The sequence below is a fragment of the Schistocerca americana genome, chromosome 11, assembly GCF_021461395.2.
Source record: "Schistocerca americana isolate TAMUIC-IGC-003095 chromosome 11, iqSchAmer2.1, whole genome shotgun sequence".
Lineage (NCBI taxonomy): Eukaryota > Metazoa > Arthropoda > Insecta > Orthoptera > Acrididae > Schistocerca > Schistocerca americana.
The window spans coordinates 207379406-207401838 of NC_060129.1; the positions used below are offsets into that span (position 1 = coordinate 207379406).

Sequence of the window (22433 nt, forward strand, 5' to 3'; positions counted from 1 at the left end):
CCAAGGATGGCGATGGAAGGTCATTTTAGCCCCGCGGGATTAGCCGAGCGGTCTGGGCGCTGCAGTCATTGGAGTGTGCGGCTGGTCCCGGCGGAGGTTCGAGTCCTCCCTCGGGCAAGGGTGTGTGTGTGTGTTCGTCCTTAGGATAATTTAGGTTAACTAATAGGTGAGCTTAGGGACTGATGACCTTAGCAGTCAAGTCCCATAAGGTATCACACACTTTTTTTTTAATGTCATTTTACGAGGAACCGACACGCCATTAATTGTGATAGACGCTATGCTTGCGTTGCAGTTTGGTCGAATCGCCCCACCACTGCTGTGTCTCAGGACATAAGAAGTAGAGTGGACTCCCCCACCTGAACTACCGTTCTGAGAAGAGACCTCAGGAAAAAAGAAAAACCGCCGTCTGTGTTGCCAAGCGGTGCAGTGCGAGATAGCGAGCGAGCGGTGCGTTACGAAATCATCTCGTCTCCGCAAGGTACACACAGCACTTGCTTTGGGTCTGGGAGGGAGGGAGGGAGGGACAGAGAGTCAAATGCGGCCACGGAGGGGGCCGTTGCAAAACCGTGACGTCAGCCGACGTCAGTCCGCGGTCAACACACGCAAGAGGGAGCGCGTGACTAGACGTTCCCCGGCAGGGATGGGCTAAAACTGTCACTTCGCGATAACGGTGATTTCTGTGAACGCTACTTTTCGCTGCAACAGCTACTTCTAGTCGCGATTCGTCACAGTTTTAAAATCGCATTGCGCCGTCTAACTGTACATGTCTTTCGTCGTCCCCTCACTTGCTTGTATGTCTTTGAAGATTGTGCGTCGTCTGGTGCAGCTAAATCAAAGGCTGTTTGAAGTGTACCTTTCGCGTTTCGTTTCTTTCCTGTGAAGCACCAATAAAACCGAAAATGTAAATCGAATTAGCATCTACGATTCGGAGTGCTGGGTGATTACCGGAGAACAGCGAGTAGACTGAAGCCGTAGGTGGGGGCCCCTTCTGAAATGAGCGTGCCGTTTGGAACACACAGCGAATGAGTTCCGGCAAACAACACACTATAAAGATACTATAATTGATGGCATAGAAAGCGGACAAGTTTTATGTTTTCGTCACATGAAAGAATACCCAAAGTTATGTGTGACTGTAGATCAACTGTAGACCAAATATTGACCCTGCGTCAAATTTTGGAAAAGAAATGGGAATACAATAAACCAGTTCATAATCTTTTCATAGTTTTTACAAAAGCATATGATTCAGTATTGCAGTCAAAATTGTACAGAATTCTTTTGGAACTTGGGATACCAAAGAAGTATGTTAGACTTGTAGAAGCGAGTTTGAGAAACGCAAAAGGTAGACTACGCATGGGGAAATTGGAGTCAGAAGAATTTGTAATAAAGAACGGACTTGAGCAGCGAGATGCTATGTCTCCGCTACTTTTTAATTTAGTCCTAGAATATATTGTACGAATGGCAGCAGATAATTCGGAGGGTGTGGAGTTAAATGGAAATATTAAGACACTAGGGTATGCAGATGATCTAAACATCATTAGCGATAGGAAAGAATCTGTAACAGCAAATGCGAATGCGTTAATCGAGGCTAGTGAAGACGTAGGTCTAAGGATAAGTGAAGACAAAACTAAATACCTGGTTACTACCAGAATGCCAACAGCAGTAGATCAGGAAATGTTAAGAGTTGGAGACATGCAGTTTGAAAAAGTGAACACATTTAAGTATCTAGGCGTGGACATCACTTCGAGAAATGAGATCGAATCCGAACTGAAGAAGAGTTTACGGGCGGCAAATGCGTGCTACTTCTCACTGAATGGATTACTTTCATCACGGATATTGTCTAGGAATTTAAAGATTAGAATACACAAAAGTATTATTCTACCAGTTATGTTGTATGGGTGTGAGACTTGGTCTCTCACTGTGCAAAATGGAAAGCCGTTTCGAGTATTTGAAAACAAAATTTTGAGGAAAATTTTCGGAGCAAAAAGGGATGACGTTAGCGGAGAGTGGCGAAAAGTGGATAACGAAGAGGTTCACGAACTCTACTCAAGCCGTGACACAATCAGTATTATTAAATCACGTAGGCTGCGATGGGCGGGTCACGTAGCTCGAATGGATGAGGGCAGGGCAGCGCGCAGAGTACTGGTGGAGGGAAAACGTCCTGTGGGGAGACCGAGTCGTAGATGGGAGGACAACGTGAAGGCTGATTTGAGGAGCCTAGGTACTGAAGGTGAATGGAAGGAAATAGCCCAGGACAGGGACAGATGGCGAAAATACGTTGCTGCGCTAATGGGCTCTCGAGTCCGGTATGACCAGCGAGTACGTAAGTAAGTAGATAGACAAACCCAAGGCGCAGAGGCAAGTAAAATGGATTCAGAGTACAGAAAATTTCTTCTGACTCCATTCCCTGCCCAGCAGGGATTTAACCTCGAAGACAGACAAAATATGTTGGGTTATTACGGAGACTGAGATTTGGGATGCGGCAGGAGCTCTAGGACATTCCCCCCCCCCCCCCCCCCCCCCACACACACACACACACTTCCCCGCCATGTATACACGGCGATTTTAAAAATGTCAAGTGCTACCGTAGTCTACTCATTAAGATGTGTAATCTTACGTTAAAGGCCTCAACACAGTAAGAGAAGCGGTACAGTCAGAAGCCGTGTGGCTCGCTACGGCCAAATTACCCAGACGTTTCTTGTAGTGGCAATTTTCGCAGCAGCTCTATATAAACTGCAGTCGTTTCAAAGAAAATACCTTTTTTGCATGCTGCATACCGAAATTTTTATTTTTACTTATGCACCCATAAATAATAATTTCTATGTGCAGCATGAAAACAAGGCATTTTTCTTTGAAACGACTGCAGTTTATCCAGACAATGTTGAGCAGCACGAGAGCGGTGAGCGACTTCCAGACAAACACTCCAGCCATTTAGGCGACTTTTTCTCCCTGACAAGTCCCACAAAATGATGAAAAGAAAACAAGTTTACCGACTACTACATTTTGGCTCTTCACGTATCACGTACTCCGATTTCAGAATGAGGTATGACGTTGTCATTTATTGCTTCTTTACTACTAACTCTATTGGCGACACCGCTTTGCAGGAACTATCTACACCGAATGTACGTGCAAAATTATATCGTTCGACGACAAATTCAGGAGGTAAGACGCCGTAAACGTCCAGATGCGTGAAAAAAACAACCTTTTTTCCAAATGGAACGCGAATTAGTCAAAGAACACTCATTCACTGTTTAACTACCAACAAACTTCAGTCATAAGTTCAAGCTTTTCCTCACTAACATGCCTAACATCACATATTTAAGACATGAACTCATTTGTACGGTAATCAGACGTTTGAGCGAGTTTTATACAAGGGAGGTCGACTGTGTAAGGACCCGGTTTCTGTGTTCAGGTCAACCGCACACTGCAACACAAGTTACACGTTTTCGCCTCTTAGCGCCAACTACTTGTCAGGACTAATGTTGGCGTTTTCGGTAATGCAACCGACAAAATGCTACGCGGAATGGTTCTGTTAACATTTGCAACTCTTCTTCGTCATATGTTACACGGTAAACACAAGTTGTGTTAGTAATTAGCTGGCTTGAGCAAAGAGAAAATGTCATCCCCTGTCATCCCAGCAAACTAGTCTGTAGTAAGTATCGCTTACGTCTGTTCTTCCTTTGGCTTCAAATGTTTGTACCAGTGAAACAAGTGTGAAAAATGTGATGTTGAGAATCATAACAAATTATCATACAGTACAATACAGTGCGAGTTCGTCTTTAGGATACGGATTGCAACTGCTTTGTTATGTTCATAGGTGTCTGAACTACATTTTCAGTCACTCGACACCTATGTGTGAACATTTAAAGTGCCTGCTAGAGGGTTCGTGGAACCACACACACACACACACACACACACACACACACACACACACACACACACCAAATGAAAACACCAAACACAACAGAAAACAAAAGACAAAGACACAAGAACAGTTGGCAACACTACACACCGAGAACACACAATGCTGATCGCGGAACGGCAGTGAAAGTCAAACATGTGATGTGACATGTGTATAAACAACGCCAGATTCGATTAACTGGAGTATGAAGACTATCAAATACGTAACCAGGAACACAGATATGTGTGTTAGCAGCGCTCGAAATCTGAAGTAACACGAAAGATACATTCACAATATGGAAGTTGTGCTACAAAAGTAGCTTCTAACCTAAAAAAACAAGAAAAAACAAAGGTAATATATCAGCAGATTAAATCTATCACATAATACGTTTATTGTGTGTATAAAAAGAAACATGTATTTCAGGCCACTGCCCAAATAAATGCAGCGAAACCCGTAAGGCAACAAACAAACCGCCTGCATTTAGTTGCATAGACGGCACGTACCTTCACGAATTCAAGGCAACTGAAAGAAAATGACGGAAAACAGATAAAAATGACGATGTCACACTATTTGTCTGCCGTTGCACTCTGGAGCAGCGCACAGGGGAAAGGAACACTTAAATCTGTCGTTGCGGGATAGTCCCTCTTCATTTACTACAATGATCATTTCTCCAAATATAGACGAAGAACGCCTTTGCTTCAACGACCACCGCCCCAATTCTTATCACAGCCGCGCCGCTCTGTCCCCTATTTGGCGACGGTAACGACGGACTAACATGGAGTGGTCGGTCAGTCTCTTTAGCAGATCTGTCGCATCTTCTGGCTAAGCGCGGACTTCGGTTTGCCTTTTCCACATTATCTATGTGATCGTTCCAATTTAGGTTCCTCGTAATTCCTACGTATTTGGTTGAATTAGGTACCCTTAAATAGGTGTGATTTATCGTGTAACCGAACTTTAGCGGATTCCATTTAGTACTCACGTGGATGACCATCCACTTTTCATTATTTACGTTCAATTTCCACTTTTCGAACCGTACAGATTTCTCTCTACGTTATTTTGCAAATTGGTTTCGATCTTCTGATGACTTTACTAGACGATGCACGACAGCATCATCTGCAAACAGCCTAAGAGGGCCGATCACGGTCTCCCCTAAACAGGTTTTGTACACCGGCGACAGCAGTGGGTCTCCAACACTTCCGTTTTACTCTCGATAGTTTTTCGTCGATTACTCTGCACTGTGGACCTTTCTGACAGGAAATCACGAATCCGGTCGCACTACAAGTGCTACTCCATAGGTGCGGAATATGCTTGTCAGAAACGGTGGAAAACCACAATGGAAAGTTGGAAATATGGAAATGATTTGAAATCCCTGTCGATAAACTCATTATTTCGTGTGAATAGAACGTCAGTTCTGTTGCACAAGAATAAGATTTTGTGAATTGGCGCTGAATACCGTTTTCTTGGATGTACACTACTGGCCATTAAAATTGCTACACCAAGAACAAATGCAGGCGATAAACGGGTATTCATTGGACAAATATATTAAATTAGAACTGACATGTGATTCCATTTTCACGCAGTTTGGGTGCATAGATCCTGAAAAATCAGTACCCAGAACAACCACCTCTGGCCGTAATAACGGCCTCGATACGTCTGCGCATTGAGTCAAACAGAGCTCGGATGGCGTGTACAGGTACAGCTGCCCGTGCAGCTTCAACACGATACCACAGTTCATCGAGAGTAGTGACTGGCGTATTGTGACGAGCCAGTTGGTCGGCCACCATTCACCAAACGTTTTCAATTGGTGAGAGATCTGGAAAATGTGCTGGCCAGGGCAGCAGTCGAACATTTTCTGTATCCAGAAAGGCTCGTACAGGAGCTGGTCCTGCATTATCCTGCTGAAATGTAGGGTTTCGCAGGGATCGGATGAAGGGTAGAGCCACGGGTCGTAACACGTTTGAAATGCAACGTCCACCGTTCAAAGTGCCGTCAATGCGAACAAGAGGTGACTGAGACGTGTAACCAATGGCACCCCATACCATCACGCCAGGTGATACGCCAGTATGGCGATGACGAATACACGCTTTCAATATGCGTTCACTGCAAACACGGATGCGACCATCGTGATGCTGTAAACAGAACCTGGATTCATCACAAAAAATGACATTTCGCCATTCGTGCACCCAAGTTCGTCGTCGAGTACACCATCGCAGGCGCTCCTGTCGGTGATGCAGCGTCAAGAGTAACCGCAGCCACGGTCTCCGAGCTGATAGTCCGTGCTGCTGCAAACGTTGCCGAACTGTTCGTGCAGATGGTTGTCGTCTTGCAAACGTCCCCATCTGCTGACTCAGGGATCGAGACGTGGCTGCACGATCCGTTACAGCCATGCGCATAAGATGCCTGTCATCTCGACTGCTAGTGATACGAGGCCGTCGGGATGCAGCGCGGCGTTCCGTATTACCCACCTGAACCCACCGATTCCATATTCTGCTAGCAGTCATTGGATCTCGACCGACGCGAGCAGCAATGTCGCGATACGATAAACAGCAATCGCGATAGGCTACAATCCGAGCTTTATCAAAGTCGGAAACGTGATGGTACGCATTTCTCCTCCTTACACGAGGCATCACAACGACGTTTCACCAGGCATCGCCGGTCAACTATGTATGAGAAATCGGTTGGAAACTTTCCTCATGTCAGCCGGTGGTAGGTGTCGCCACCGGCGCCAACCTTGTGTAAATGCTCTGTAAAGACAATCATTTGCGTATCACAGCATCTTCTTCCTGTCGGTTAAATTTCCCGCCTGTAGCACGTCATCTTCGTGGTGTAGCAATTTTAATGGCCAGTAGTGTATTTGATAATGTTCGAACACAGGCCCATTTCCAGAAGCAGTTGCCACTGTAACTGCAGCCGCGCGGGTTTAGCCGAGCAGTCTGAGGCGCTGCAGTCATGTTCTGAGCGGCTGGTCCCGGCGGAGGTTCGAGTCCTCCCTCGGGCATGGGTGTGTGTGTTTGTCCTTAGGATAATTTATGTTACGTAGTGTGTAAGCTTAGGGAGTGATAACCTTAGCAGTTAATTCACGTAATATTTCACAGACATTTAAACATTTGAACTCTGAACTGCTGGCTCCTCTACTGATCTGTCCACACACATGAGAGACGACTGTGAGGATTCAAGATGTACGTCGACAGCGCGAGACGGGACGTTCTTACAATGGAACACGACGTCGGTCGACAGGCTTGGCTCTCTGGCGTGACGGAATGCTACGGCGCTGCTGCTTTGAGCTGTCACCTGTGACTTCTGGCTGCGACTGAAACCACAGCCAGATACTGGTGGCTCGGTACTGTGGAAACCGCGGGTTCCCAGTCACTTGTGACTTCTGACAGGTCGCCGCGTGACTGATTCACGATCCAACGCGCCGCGACTCGCGAAAGTAAAAAAGGGTCGCAGCAGAAACCAAAGCGCGGCCCGCGCTATAAATAAAAAAAAAAGAGCAGACCCGACGCTCCGTCACGGCCTATTCGCGAGCGCTGAGACACGGCGGGAAATTCGCTGACGAAACCGCCTCGCCCGTTCTCTCTACGGTTTAGGGGTGGCGGCGACGGCGTCCGAATACAAAAGAACTGGCGCGCGCAAAGTACCCGTTTCCCCGCGCCTCTGCTTTCTGCATAATACATTCGAAGCGAGACACCGCGGGCGCCGTCGTGAGGGCTACTTTGTGTCAGTATCACAACACACACACATACATACATGCATAGTAATCCTGTCAAGAGGCGGCAGAGGACCTGGAAGAGCAGTTGAACGGAATGGACAGCGTCTTGAAAGGAGGATATAAGATGAACATCAACAAAAGCAAAACGACGATAATGGAATGTAGTCGAATTAAGTCGGGTGATGCTGAGGGTATTAGATTAGGAAATGAGACACTTAAAGAAGTAGGCGAGTTTTGCTATTTTGGGAGCAAAATAACTGATGATGCTCGAAGTAGAGAGGATATGAAATATAGAATGGCTACTTTTAGAAAAGATTTCCTGACAAATCTATACTCTGTATTAACAAATTTCTCTTCTTCAGAAACGCTCTCCTTGTCATTGCCAGTCTACATTTTATATCCTCTCTACTTCGACCATCATCAGTTATTTTGCTACACAAATACCAAACTCCTTTACTACTTTAAGTGCCTCATTTCCTAATCTAATTCCCTCAGCATCACCCGACTTAATTCGACTACATTCCATTATCCTCGTTTTCCTTTTGTTGATGTTCATCTTATAACCTCCTTTCAAGACACTGTCAATTCCGTTCAACTGCTCTTCCAAGTCCTTTGCTGTCTCTGGCAGAATTACAATGTCATCGACGAACCTCAAAGTTTTTATTTCTTCTCCATGGATTTTAATACCTACTCCGAATTTTTCTTTTGTTTCCTTTACTGCTTGCTCAATATACAGGTTGAATAACATCGGGGAGAGGCTACAACCCTGTCTCACTCCCCAACCACTGCTTCCCATTCATGCCCATCCACTCTTATAACTGCCATCTGCTTTCTGTACAAATTGTAAATAGCCTTTCGCTCCCTGTATTTTACCCCTGCCACCTTCAGAATTTGAAAGACAGTATTCCAGTCAACACTGTCAAAAGCTTTCTCCTAGTCCACAAATGCTAGAAACGTAGGTTTGCCTTTCCTTAATCTTTCTTCTAAGATAAGTCGTAGGGTCAGTATTGCCTCACGTGTTCCAATATTTCTACGGAATCCAAACTGTATCGTCCCCGATGTCGGCTTCAACCAGTTATTCCATTCGTCTGTAAGGAATTCGTGTCAGTATATTGCAACCGTGACTTATTAAGCTGATATCTTTAAAACTGCGGAAGTTTATGTTTCACAGCGAATAAACATTTACACAATGAACTTCTGGACTAACGACTTGAAATAGTTTCATGCGATTTCCACAAAACGTTCTGACGTTAGCATTGCACTGTAGCTGTCACCCCTGCAAGCTACCGACCTGTATATTTTATTTACTGATTTGCGACTTCTTTTATACCCTTTTCATAATGCAAATGTTTGTCATAACATCGTATTTGCCTCAGTTACACAGCAAATGAGTACAGCATAAATATCTCACTATTGTCATACTTGTGTATTTTTTAATGAACAGTTTACTATTTTGCACTAACTTTCCGATCGCAAGTGCTATTAAAAACCTCAGCTAATATAAAATGGGTCAGTTGCACGTGTTAGCGGAAACGACAATTGAGAAGAGCACCGAAAGATGCTTTGTGTTAAGAAGGCATACGTAATTGTATAAATGATATTTAGCGATAGCCTCTTGTTATTTATCGTGGGATCACTTGCGCAGTAATGCTAGCTCATTTACTTATGAACTAACTATTGCTTATATTTATTGTTAGTAATCGGAGTCTGACCGTATGTTTATGACATTTATTTATTTCAATATTATTGTGGTAAAAGTACTGGGAGATGAAGGAGCTTGCAAAGGATTGAGTAGCATGGAGAGCTGCATCAAACCAGTCTCAGGACTGAAAACAACAACAACAACAAAGTTGAACCAGAGCTTGTAGACTTTGTATTTTTGATGGGGACAGTCTTCAGCACACTGAAGCGGAACACTATGGGAGTCAAGTGGAGACTGCGACTTTTCGGGTGACGAGTTGGAGGGAGCGATTCCGGAGCTCTGGAAGGACTCAAACCTGTCTAGAGTAACGTGCGCGATTGAGCCGCACAGCCGCTACAATGCTCTCACTTAATATTTCGATAGGTCTGAATGTGTTCCACAGTAAGCCTCGTAACATTTTCCCCTTGATTTACAGAACTCAGAATACTGGGAGAGTACGGGGTACTAAGTCCTCGTATCGTGTATGATAATATTGTGTTCACGAAATGGGCTTAATTTTATCTTTGGTGACTTTAGTATGTGAACTTTGCTACCATTTTTGTAACGCTCTCAGCGGAACTTTGCCCCACTTGATAAGGGTATTTTTTTATCTGTACTTTAAGTGAATATCATAGGACCACATCCTTTTTGAGATGCTCTTTCTCGAATAAACAGTATTCGACATATTTCTCTGTCGTCTACATCAATAGACTAAAACCCTTATTATTAAGTTATTCATTCATCTTTTTCCATACTTCTTTGTATTTTATTAACTCGCAGCTGTAACGAACGCGTGACTGTGACTGGAGGACTATTCGCGGCGGATCAGCTGCGGGTCATGAAAGCTCCACCCTATGACTACATTGATCTGTTATCTCTGTACAGAACCAAGCATCTGAAGTAAGAGTAACCACAGGTAGAGGAGCGACTGGTCTGCTCGCATGGGACGCAGTTTAGAAGAGCAACCGTTCAACTACGTTCGCAACTCGTACAGGCACTTCACGTTGGTTCGGTGCCAGTCCACTTGGAGCGCTGCACGTATGTCAGTCCATTGTTTCGCTTTAATACTGGCTGACTTTGGTGTTCCGTGTTTCTTTTCGCTTCCTAGTTAATAGAAACAGACATTGTGCTTCTGATTACGACTTTTCGTGTGTATTGCACTCTTTGAATTACATGTAAAATATGTTTTTCGTATTCTGACTGCATTCTTCTCGCATTCGTAATACTGCGTGGCGTAAATTTAGCATATTAGTGTTTGTTTCACACGAAACATTCGTTGCATGATATTCTGTGGACTTAGGTGTCTATGTTATTCCTTACGGATGTGTGGGACAAGTGCTCGATTTAAATGCATTGTTAAGTATATTGATCGTGTTCTACGTTTTTTGCTTGCACCCGTTTTTCGCATTTTCTCGCACAAAGTGAGCAGGTTTTGACGGTACTGGAATCCAGCTTTATTACGTCTTGTCACGGAATTAATCCAGCGTCGGATGGCGTAGTTTCTTGCCAGGCGGTCAACGCATGGATGTAGATGCGTTGTTGTTTTGGTGGGTGGAGCTTTCTTCTTTGCAAATGGCGAAAGTGCGACAGTAGTTACGCAAATGTCTTCACAGTTTACTAACGCGTACTACAGACAATACGTTTTAGCAGAAGTCTATGACAAAGTCGGTGGCTCCATTGAATGCTTGAGTACGACAAATGGATGGAAACAATATTAACAAGGAATACTATAAAGATACTTACAGCGCACTTAAATCGAGCAGTTCGCACGCAGATTCGTGAGCAGTAACAAATAGACAAGGAGTCTGCAGAACACATTACGACGGAACCAGCTTATATTTCGTACGAAACAAAAGCAAATATGGAATCATTTGCGGTAACTACTGTCAGGGATGAAAGTAAAAATTAAGTAGAATGCGAGCGACATGTTTACACTGCAAATTGAAGAGAGCAATACACACAAAGTTGTAATCAGGAAGATAATTTCCATTTGGTTGAATTTTATCCAACATGGCTGAAATAAAATTTCCACTTGATAACAGCCACACGGTCGAAATTGCAATACTTTGCTTTGCAAATAAATACGTTTTACCACCAGACTACCAGACCGCTGCATAAAGCATAAATGAGAAATATCAGCATCTAGTGCTCGTATTTCGCAAAGAAACACTGCAGATGGTCTCCCCGAAGTCGAAGTTCACTGCCAGGCCACTCGGAGCGCCACTGTCGGTCTCTCCGTACCCTGGCATTTCTGGAGTTTTGGTGTTATGCGGTTCCACCGCTGAAACTGAATGGATGTTAGAGCATAGAAAGAAGAGGCTGAAACGGGGCATTCAACCAGGGTGACCCTAGAAGTCAGTCAAGGGGGGGGGGGGGGCGGCTGGGGGAGTGAAATAAGGCTTGGAGAGTTGGAAGTCCTCTACCGACAAATTGGTAAAATTTGGTGTTGCTTAAAATAGTTTTGATAACTGTTTTGGAGTTTAGTGTAAAAATGTGTATTAATAAATAATAAGATGCCTATTTTAAGTTAAATGATATTTATTGGTTTAGGTAGTAAGCTATTTGCCACTATTATTCTTTTAATAAAATGTGTTTCCAATACATTGCAACCTATATTGCTACATAATTATTTTTTTTTTTTATAATTGATTCTGTTGAAGTATTATATTCGTTGATTTCTGAAGTCATTTTATCCAGTGTAATATGACACCCCCTTGCCACCGCCCCTGTACTTAACTGAACAACGTGTTTGCTGGTACCGGAATAGCGCAGGCGAGAACACAGTCGTACCGCAACGAGGCGCAGCTCTGAAGCGCGATGGAATGTCCCGGAAAGCCCCGATTCGCTAACGATCCGTGAGCTATTCGCCAAATTGCAACGGAAGGGCAGCGTAGCTGACGATCTAGAGGAGAATGTAGATGTGGAATGTCGGCGTCAGGCGAACTGCTGTTACTCCTGAAAATGGCGCCACCGTTTCTGGAATTAGTCAGCAAAATCCAAGATAATGGTTTCAAGCGTTGTAGGTAGCAGACGTCGCCTACACACGTGTCAATTAGAAATCCAAAGCCACTAGACCACACCTGTACCAGCCGACTTTGCGAACCAGATGTCCACAATGACCGACAGTGAAGTGTTTGATATTATTGGCTACTTCTTGTTCGTAGACGATGCTCACTTCCACGTGAATAAACATCTTCATTTACGTGAGCCAAAACTGCTGTATTCTCGCAAAGTCGCTGTTGAGGTGTAGTAAGCAGCAGAGGCGTTAGTCATGCGAGAAACGGTCAGCGGTGAAGACTACGTTGCAATTTTGGAACAATTTGTGGCCACACAGATGACGTCGGAGGATCTCTATCCCGCACCCGACAGATGTTTTGCTTTGTAAATGAATACTTCAGACATGCTCACTGTGCTGACAAGGGAACCTCCCCATCGCACCCCCCTCAGATTTAGTTATAAGTTGGCACAGTGGATAGGCCTTGAAAAACTGAACACAGATCAATTGAGAAAACAGGAAGAAGTTGTGTGGAACTATGAAAAAAATAAGCAAAATATACAAACTGAGTAGTCCATGCGCAAGATAGGCAACATGAAGGATTCTGTGACCTCAGTAGCGCCGTGGTCCCGTGGTAGCGTGAGCAGCTGCTGAGCGAGAGGTCCTTGGTTCAAGTCTTGTCTAGAGTGAAAGTTTTACTTTCTTTATTTTTGCATAGTTATTATCTGTCCGTTCGTTCATTGACGTCTTTGTTCTCTGTAATAAGTTTAGTGTCTGTGTTTTGCGACCGCACCGCAAAACCGTGCGATTAGTAGACGAAACGACGTGCCTCTCCAATGGGAACCGAAAACATTTGATCGCAAGGTCATAGGTCAACCGATTCCTCCACAGGAAAACATGTCTGATATATTCTATACGACACTGGTGACGGCATGTGCGTCACATGACAGGAATATGTTGTCGACCCACCTAACTTGTACACTTGGCGAAGGGGTAAAGAGATTCTTCTACCTTGCCCGATTTACATTTTCTTGTGGATGTGATAATCACTCCCAAAAAAGTGATGAAAACATAAAGAGCTTGTCACATAAACTGGAAATAAAAAATTAATCTTTTCACTCGATGGAAGATTTAAACCAAGGTCCTTTCGTTCCGCAGCTGCTCACGTTACCACGAGACCACGGCGCTCCTGCGCTCCCAGTGTCCTTGATGTTGCCTATCTTCCTATGAACTACTCGGTTTGTATATTTTGCTTATTTTTTCACAGTTCCACACAACTTCTTGTTTTCTCAATTGATCTGTTTTCAGTTTTTCAAGGCCTATCCACTGTGCCAACTTATAACTAAATCTGAGGGGGGTGCGATGGGAAGGTTCCCTTGTCAGAGCAATTTTGAATATTTTTGTACACAGGACATGTTTATAGCAACAGCACTACAATGGTGACTGCTTCCTGATTCCGTAGAAAACATAATCGACCTGAAATTGTATTTTAGGCCTCTACATACTCTGCGAACCATTGAGGTACGTGGCAGAGGGTACATGTCACTGTTCCAGTTAAGGTTTTTTTCCCGTTTCATTCAAGTACGGTTCGCGGGAAGAATTGTCTGTTCGTGCAGGAAATATTCTAATCTTACTGAAGTTATCCCCATGTGAACGATAGGTAGGGGGTTTTAGTGTATTCCTAGAGGCACAATCTAAAGCCGGTTCTTGAAACTTTCTCGGGAGACTTTACATCTGTCTTCAACGGTTTGCTAGTTCACTTTCTTCCCACGTCCGTGAGGCTCTTCCTTGCATGAAACAAACCTTTGGCCGTTCGTGCTGCCCTTTTCTGTATACGATCGATGCCTGCTGTTAGCCCTGTCTGGTTCAGGTCCCACACACTTGGTCAGTATTCTAGAACCGGTTGTACGCCATTTATAAGCCATCTCCTTTAGACTGGCTGCACTTTGCGCAGTGTTTTTCTACCAGTAGACCTGAGTCTCCGACCTGCTTAACCCGCCACTGAATGAAGTGACCGCTCCTTTTCATATCCCTACAAAGGATTACACACAGGTATTTGTACGAATTAATCGACACCAACTGTGACTCACTGAAATTATCTTAGGATACGCCAGTTTTTCGTTCTGTAATGTGCAAAATTTTACATTTTTTACCGTATGAACAAGTTGCCAATCTTTGCACAGGTTTGAAATCTTATCGATATCTGACTGAATACTTGTTCAACTTTTTCAGACAGTATTTCATTGTAGATATGTCGATCATCTTCAAAAAGCCTGATTTTAGTATTAATTTTGTCTGCGAGGTAATTACAGTACTGGCCATTAAAATTGTTAGACTACGAAGATGACGTGCTACAGACGCGAAATTTAAGCGACAGGAAGAAGATGCTGTGACATACAAATGATTAGCTTTTCAGAGCATTCACACAAGGCTGGCGCCGGTGGCGACACCTACAACTTGCTGACATCAGCAAAGTTTCCAACCGATTTCTCATACACAAACAGCAGTTGACCGGCGTTGCCTAGTGAAACGTTGTTGTAATGCCTCGTGTTAGGAGGAGAAATGCGTACCATCACGTCTCCGACTTTGATAAACGACGGATTGTAGCCTATCGCGATTGCGGTTTATCGTATCGCGACATCGCTGCTCGCATCGGTCGAGATCCAATGACTGTTAGCAGAATATGGAATCGGTGGGTTCAGGAGGGTAATACGGAACGCCGTGCTGGATCCCAACGGCCTCGTATCACTAGCAGTCGAGATGACAGGCATCTTATCCGCACGGCTGTAACGGATCGTGCAGCCACGTCTCGATCCCCGAGTCAACAGATGGGGACGTTTGCAAGACGACAACCATCTGCACGAACAGTTCGACGACGTTTGCAGCAGCAGGGACTATCAGCTCGGAGACCGTGGCTGCGGTTACCCTTGACGCTGCGTCACAGACAGGAGCGCCTGCGATGGTGTACTCGACGACGAACCTGGGTGCACGAATGGCAAAACGTCATTTTTTCGGATGAATCCAGGTTCTGTTTACAGCATCATGATGGCCGCATCCGTGTTTGGCGACATGGCGGTAAACGCACATTGGAAGCGTGTATTCGTCATCGCCATACTGGCTCTACCCTTCATTCGATCCCTGCGAAACCCTACATTTCAGCAGGATAATGCACGACCGCACGTTGCAGGTCCTGTACGGGCCTTTCTGGATACAGAATATGTTCGACTGCTGCCCTGGCCAGCACATTCTCCAGATCTCTCACCAATTGAAACGGTCTGGAGAATGGCGGCCGAGCAACTGGCTCGTCACAATACGCCAGTCACTACTCTTGATGAACTGTGGTATCGTGTTGAAGCTGCATGGGCAGCTGTACCTGTACACGCCATCCGAGCTCTGTTTGACTCAATGCGCAGACGTATCGAGGCCGTTATTACGGCCAGAGGTGGTTGTTCTGGGTACTGATTTCTCAGGATCTGTGTACCCAAATTGCGTGAAAATGTAATCACATGTCAGTTCTAGTATAATATATTTGTCCAATGAATACCTGTTTATCATTTGCACTTCTTCTTGGTGTAGCAATTTTAATGGCCAGTAGTGTATATTTGCACGTATTATATGAAGCCAGGTGTCTAGTAAATAATAGTATACTACTCGTTAAGTAAGCGACTGAAATAAAGCGATGGTGACGTTACTTTATTATCTGGACGGATGGCAGGGCTGCACCCGCTTCCAGCGCTCTCACCGGGGTGAAGACCTCGGGTCAGACGGCAAGTGTGTGTTTACAAGCGCGGCCGACTGACCACACGGCATAACGCCAAGCAAAGCAAACGCTAGTTTCGAGGTACGACAGACAGCTTGTGTCGCAACGCGAAAGGTAAATCATGTGGACAAACTGCTGCGCAGCTAATACGGAAAATGAAGGAGGATCCGTCAGTCAGTGCAGCCGGCTTGTCACGTGAGCTGCTAAACGAGGCTGGCGAGAAAGGGCGCATCCTCAAACAGATCGAAGAGCCCTCAACGAAAGCGGCTGCAGTGGAAGAGTGGCCGTGAAGAAACAGTACGTGAGTGAACAGAACCGGAACAAGGTATCGTACTTTGCCCAGGGAGTTTATTGCGAAGGATGAAATACGGTGGAACGACGGCAGTTTTGCCGACGAAAGTAAATTTAACGTGAAACTTCCTGGCAGATTGAAACTGTGTGCCCGACCGAGACTCGATCTCGGGACCTTTGCCTTTCGCGGGCAAGTGCTCTACCATCTGAGCTACCGAAGCAAGATTCGCAGGAGAGCTTCTGTAAAGTTTGGAAGGCAGGAGACGAGGTACTGGCAGAAGTAAAGCTGTGATTACCGGGCGTGAGTCGTGCTTCGGTAGCTCAGATGGTAGAGCACTTGCCCGAGAAAGGGAAAGGTTCCGAGTTCGAGTCTCGGTCGGGGGCACACAGTTTCAATCTGCCAGGAAGTATCATATCAGCGCACACTCCGCTGCAGAGTGAAAATCTCATTCTGTAAATTTAACGTCTTTGGGTCGGATGGACGAAGCATGGTGTGGCGGAAGAAGAACGAAGAATTCACAGTCAACAAATACTGAACCGACTGTAAAGCATGCGGGTGACAGCGTTCTCGTCTGGGGCTGTACGTCGATATTTGGACCGGGCGAATTGCTATTCGTCGACAGTATTATGGACAAATGTGTCTATTTGAACACATTGAAGAACAATTTGCGGAAAAGTGCTGGAACCGTGTGGATATCAAACACGTTCAAGTTTTACCAGCACAACGACGCGAAGCGTAAGGCTGGCGCAGTGCAGGAATATTTGTTGTACAATTGGCCCAAAGTCCTACAACCCCACCTCAATCACCAGATCTTAACCCCATTGAGAAGTGGAGCGACGTATTAGAAAGGCACCAGTATCGTCGATTAAAAGAAGATTGGGACAGTCCACATGCGGACTATTTAGAAAAGATCATTTGCAATATGCCGCAGCGTTTGAAAGAAGTGGTAAAACAGAATGGCTACCCGACAAGATATTGAAACATTTCATGTTCCACAAAATCTTGTCCTGAAATGATTAGTTCTGCAAAGTGTCCGAATATTGAGCTAACGCGAATATATAGGACCGAGTTGTATTTAAACAGTATTATAAAAGAACTTACGTACGTTACGTTAGTAAAGTTTATGCTATTACTTACAAGACATATCACGGAATATAATGCTTGGATATATGTTTTTTTACGAATAAAGTTATGAGGCTGCAAGGTTAGCATATCATAGTGTCCCAATATTAAAGTGATTCACTGTATACTTTGGCAACGGCCTTACCGAGGTGGATACACCGGTTCACGTGAGATCACCGAAGTTAAGCGCTGTCGGGCGTGGCCGGCACCTGGATGGGTGACCATCCAGGCCGCCATGCGCTGTTGCCATTTTTCGGGGTGCACTCAGCCCCGTGGTGTCAATTGAGGAGCTACTCGACCGAATAGTAGCGGCTTCGGTCAAGAAAACCATCGTAACGACCGGGAGAGCGGTGTGCTGACCCCACGCCCCTCCTATCCGCATCCTCCTTGAGGATGACACGGCGGTCGGATGGTCCCGGTAGGCCACTCGTGGCCTGAAGACGGAGTACTCTATACTATATTTGCTACATGTTGCTATGTTTGTATCATCTGAAAACGGAAGAAGCTTGGCATTTGGTAATGTTAACGATGAAAGGTCATTGATATACACAGGCAGTAGAGGACCAAGGATGGCGATGGAAGGTCATTTTAGCCCCGCGGGATTAGCCGAGCGGTCTGGGCGCTGCAGTCATGGACTGTGCGGCTGGTCCCGGCGGAGGTTCGAGTCCTCCCTCGGGCAAGGGTGTGTGTGTGTGTTCGTCCTTAGGATAATTTAGGTAAACTAATAGGTAAGCTTAGGGACTGATGACCTTAGCAGTCAAGTCCCATAAGGTATCACACACTTTTTTTTAATGTCATTTTACGAGGAACCGACACGCCATTAATTGTGATAGACGCTATGCTTGCGTTGCAGTTTCGTCGAATCGCCCCACCACTGCTGTCTCAGGACATAAGCAGTAGAGTGGACTCCCCCACCTGAACTACCGTTCTGAGAAGAGACCTCAGAAGAAAAGAAAAACCGCCGTCTGTGTTGCCAAGCGGTGCATTGTGTGCGCGTGCAGTGCGAGATAGCGAGCGAGCGGTGCGTTACGAAATCATCTCGTCTCCGCAAGGTACACACAGCACTTGCTTTGGGTCTGGGAGGGAGGGAGGGACAGAGAGTCAAATGCGGCCACGGAGGGGGCCGTTGCAAAACCGTGACGTCAGCCGACGTCAGTCCGCGGTCAACACACGCAAGAGACCGCGTGACTAAACGTTCCCCGGCAGGGATGGGCTAAAACTGTCACTTCGCGATAACGGTGATTTCTGTGAACGCTACTTTTCGCTGCAACAGCTACTTCTAGTCGCGATTCGTCACAGTTTTAAAATCGCATTGCGCCGTCTAACTGTACATGTCTTTCGTCGTCACCTCACTTGCTTGTATGTTTTTGAAGATTGTGCGTCGTCTGGTGCAGCTTAATCAAAGGCTGTTTGAAGTGTACCTTTCGCGTTTCGTTTCTTTCCTGTGAAGCACCAATAAAACCGAAAATGTAAATCGAATTAGCATCTACGATTCGGAGTGCTGGGTGATTACCAGAGAACAGCGAGTAGACCGAAGCTGTAGGTGGGGGGCCCTTCTGAAACGAGCGTGCCGTTTGGAACACACAGCGAATGAGTTCCGGCAAACAACACACTATAAAGATACTATAATTGATGGCATAGAAAGCGGACAAGTTTTATGTTTTCGTCACATGAAAGAATACCCAAAGTTATGTGTGACTGTAGATCAACTGTAGACCAAATATTGACCCTGCGTCAAATTTTGGAAAAGAAATGGGAATACAATAAACCAGTTCATAATCTTTTCATAGTTTTTACAAAAGCATATGATTCAGTATTGCAGTCAAAATTGTACAGAATTCTTTTGGAACTTGGAATACCAAAGAAGTATGTTAGACTTGTAGAAGCGAGTTTGAGAAACGCAAAAGGTAGACTACGCATGGGGAAATTGGAGTCAGAAGAATTTGTAATAAAGAACGGACTTAAGCAGCGAGATGCCATGTCTCCGCTACTTTTTAATTTAGTCCTAGAGTATATTGTACGAATGGCAGCAGATAATTCGGAGGGTGTGGAGTTAAATGGAAATATTAAGACACTAGGGTATGCAGATGATCTAAACATCATTAGCGATAGGAAAGAATCTGTAACAGCAAATGCGAATGCGTTAATCGAGGCTAGTGAAGACGTAGGTCTAAGGATAAGTGAAGACAAAACTAAATACCTGGTTACTACCAGAATGCCAACAGCAGTAGATCAGGAAATGTTAAGAGTTGGAGACATGCAGTTTGAAAAAGTGAGCACATTTAAGTATCTAGGCGTGGACATCACTTCGAGAAATGAGATCGAATCCGAACTGAAGAAGAGTTTACGGGCGACAAATGCGTGCTACTTCTCACTGAATGGATTACTTTCATCACGGATATTGTCTAGGAATTTAAAGATTAGAATACACAAAAGTATTATTCTACCAGTTATGTTGTATGGGTGTGAGACTTGGTCCCTCACTGTGCAAAATGGAAAGACGTCTCGAGTATTTGAAAACAAAATTTTGAGGAAAATTTTCGGAGCAAAAAGGGATGACGTTAGCGGAGAGTGGCGAAAAGTGGATAACGAAGAGGTTCACGAACTCTACTCGAGCCCTGACACGATCAGTATTATTAAATCAGGTAGGCTGCGATGGGCGGGTCACGTAGCTCGAATGGATGAGGGCAGGGCAGCGCGCAGAGTACTGGCAGAGGGAAAAAGTCCTGTGGGGAGACCGAGTCGTAGATGGGAGGACAACGTGAAGGCTGATTTGAGGAGCCTAGGTACTGAAGGTGAATGGAAGGAAATAGCCCAGGACAGGGACAGATGGCGAAAATACGTTGCTGCGGTAATGGGCTCTCGAGTCCGGTATGACCAGCGAGTACGTAAGTAAGTAGATAGACAAACCCAAGGCGCAGAGGCAAGTAAAATGGATTCAGAGTACAGAAAATTTCTTCTGACTCCATTCCCTGCCCAGCAGGGATTTAACCTCGAAGACAGACAAAATATGTTGGGTTATTACGGAGACTGAGATTTGGGATGCGGCAGGAGCTCTAGGACATTCCCTCCCCCCCCCCCCCCCCCCCCCACACTTCCCCGCCATGTATACACGGCGATTTTAAAAATGTCAAGTGCTACCGTAGTCTACTCATTAAGATGTGTAATCTTACGTTAAAGGCCTCAACACAGTAAGAGAAGCGGTACAGTCGGAAGCTGTGTGGCTCGCTACGGCCAAATTACCCAGACGTTTCTTGTAGTGGCAATTTTCGCAGCAGCTCTATATAAACTGCAGTCGTTTCAAAGAAAATGCCTTTTTTGCATGCTGCATACCGAAATTTTTATTTTTACTTATGCACCCATAAATAATAATTTCTATGTGCAGCATGAAAACAAGGCATTTTTCTTTGAAACGACTGCAGTTTATCCAGAGCGGTGAGCGACTTCCAGACAAACACTCCAGCCATTGAGGCGACTTTTTCTCCCTGACAAGTCCCACAAAATGATGAAAAGAAAACAAGTTCACCGACTACTACATTTTGGCTCTTCACGTACTCCGATTTCAGAATGAGGTATGACGTTGTCATTTATTGCTTCTTTATTACCAACTCTATTGGCGACACCGCTTTGCAGGAACTATCTACACCGAATGTACGTGCAAAATTATATCGTTCGACGACAAATTCAGGAGGTAAGACGCCGTAAACGTCCAGATGCGTGAAAAAAACAACCTTTTTTCCAAATGGAACCCGAATTAGTCAAAGAACACTCATTCACTGTTTAACTACCAACAAACTTCAGTCATAAGTTCAAGCTTTTCCTCACTAACATGCCTAACATCACATATTTAAGACATGAACTCATTTGTACGGTAATCAGACGTTTGAGCGAGTTTTATACAAGGGAGGTCGACTGTGTAAGGACCCGGTTTCTGTGTTCAGGTCAACCGCACACTGCAACACAAGTTACACGTTTTCGCCTCTTAGCGCCAACTACTTGTCAGGACTAATGTTGGCGTTTTCGGTAATGCAACCGACAAAATGCTACGCGGAATGGTTCTGTTAACATTTGCAACTCTTCTTCGTCATATGTTACACGGTAAACACAAGTTGTGTTAGTAATTAGCTGGCTTGAGCAAAGAGAAAATGTCATCCCCTGTCATCCCAGCAAACTAGTCTGTAGTAAGTATCGCTTACGTCTGTTCTTCCTTTGGCTTCAAATGTTTGTACCAGTGAAACAAGTGTGAAAAATGTGATGTTGAGAATCATAACAAATTATCATACAGTACAATACAGTGCGAGTTCGTCTTTAGAATACGGATTGCAACTGCTTTGTTATGTTCATAGGTGTCTGAACTACATTTTCAGTCACTCGACACCTATGTGTGAACATTTAAAGTGCCTGCTAGAGGGTTCGTGGAACCACACACACACACACACACACACACACACACACACACACACACACACACACACACCCCAAATGAAAACACCAAACACAACAGAAAACAAAAGACAAAGACACAAGAACAGTTGGCAACACTACACACCGAGAACACACAATGCTGACCGCGGAACGGCAGTGAAAGTCAAACATGTGATGTGACATGTGTATAAACAACGCCAGATTCGATTAACTGGAGTATGAAGACTATCAAATACGTAACCAGGAACACAGATATGTGTGTTAGCAGCGCTCGAAATCTGAAGTAACACGAAAGATACATTCACAATATGGAAGTTGTGCTACAAAAGTAGCTTCTAACCTAAAAAAACAAGAAAAAACAAAGGTAATATATCAGCAGATTAAATCTATCACATAATACGTTTATTGTGTGTATAAAAAGAAACATGTATTTCAGGCCACTGCCCAAATAAATGCAGCGAAACCCGTAAGGCAACAAACAAACCGCCTGCATTTAGTTGCATAGACGGCACGTACCTTCACGAATTCAAGGCAACTGAAAGAAAATG

At 44.8% G+C, this 22433-nt stretch overlaps 1 protein-coding gene across 1 annotated transcript in view; it reads right to left on the bottom strand.

Annotated features, from left to right (window-relative positions):
• The window catches only part of LOC124553572 (amyloid beta A4 precursor protein-binding family B member 1-interacting protein), a 528575-nt gene that overhangs the window by 483329 nt on the left and 22813 nt on the right, over positions 1–22433 (bottom strand). The gene's annotated exons all lie outside the window — the stretch shown is intronic.